Source organism: Pediculus humanus, genomic scaffold, assembly GCF_000006295.1.
Source record: "Pediculus humanus corporis 1103172108315 genomic scaffold, whole genome shotgun sequence".
NCBI lineage: Eukaryota > Metazoa > Arthropoda > Insecta > Psocodea > Pediculidae > Pediculus > Pediculus humanus.
Genome location: NW_002987884.1, coordinates 819,540 through 821,078, shown reverse-complemented (window position 1 = coordinate 821,078; position 1,539 = coordinate 819,540).

Sequence of the window (1,539 nt, the reverse complement as noted above, 5' to 3'; positions counted from 1 at the left end):
CAGAGGATGTTTCTGGTTCGGGGGGGTCCCAAGTCGAATGACTCGCGCATTTTTCACGATCGTCGGGAATATCTCGGTAGTCGAAACAGAATATTTTTAAATAGGTGTTAAACCGTCGGGGAGGAGGGGAACGCGACGGGGACTTTTTTTCTCATGGGGTTCACACACGGCGGGGGCAAATTCTGGCAAATACTTAGGGGGGGGGGGTCAACTTTAGGGTCGCAGGCTCTAAGAGATAGGTGCGAGTCATCCGGTTTAATAGTAGGTGGCGTCACCGTCGCGTATCGTTGAACTGTACCAAAATACATATTTAGGTCGTTTTCTTAAGGTATCGCAAACTACCACGTGAGGACGTATATTTATTAGTATACTTAAATAGTAAGTCAACAAAACCGGAAAAAATCCATCATCATTATTATTATTATTATTTTTATTATTATTATTACTATTATTCATATAAACAATTGAAGTCGAAACTTAATTCTTTTTTTCCTATATCAGAGAGTAATAAGGGGCTTAATCGTCCCGGGTGTGCGATAGTTCGACTTGGGTTCTTTTCGGCCAATACGAAGAAACAGACCTGTACCCAAACTGTTGGGGGGGGACGCTAGGGGGACTTTTCGATTCGCAAGGGGCTCACAGAGGGCGGTAGCGGATTCTGGCAGGCAATAAGGGGGGGTCAACTCATTGGGCGCGGGTAGGAAAGGGGCGAGTTACCCGATTCAATATTCGGTGGCGCCACCGTCGCGTATCATTGGGCAATACTAAAATACTTAGGCGCAAGGGGCTCACGGAAAAGGCAATAGAAGACGGCGGCGGTGGCAGGTTTTAAGGGGGGTCAACTCATCGGTCACCGACACGGGGGGGACCTCGGCGGGAGTAGTATACCAGCTCGGGTCCCCTTCGTGTCCTCGCAGGGGGGGGTTTCTGGGGCGCGGGGGAAGACAGAGGCGAGTCACCCGCCTCAATACTCGGGGGCGCCACCGTCGGGTAGCATCGGGGGTAGCAGGGATGCGACGCAGACGGACACGGGGGGGGCCTCGGCGGGAGTAGTAAACCCGCTCGGGTCCCCTTCGTGTCCTCGCGGGGGGGGGGCGCCACCGTCGCGTAGTAAGAGGGGGGGGTTTCTGGGGCGCGGGGGAGGACGGAGGCGAGTCACCCGCCTCAATACTCGGGGGGCCGTCGCGTAGCATCGGGCGTATCGTAAGAGGGATACTTAAGGGTAAATAACCAAAACCGAAAGATATCTATCATTACCATTATATTTGAACTTATAGATATGACAACATCCTGCATATTCTCCTCTTCCCTGCTCTTTTCTACTCTGCCTCCCCTTCCCCCCTCTTCCCTGCTCTTTTCTACTATTCCTCCCCTTCCCCCCTCTTCCCTGCTCTTTTCTACTATTCCTCCCCTTCCCCCCTCTTCCCTGCTCTTTTCTACTATTCCTCCCCTTCCCCCCTCTTCCCTGCTCTTTTCTACTATTCCTCCCCTTCCCCCCTCTTTCCCTGCTCTTTTCTACTATTCCTCCCCTTCCCCCCT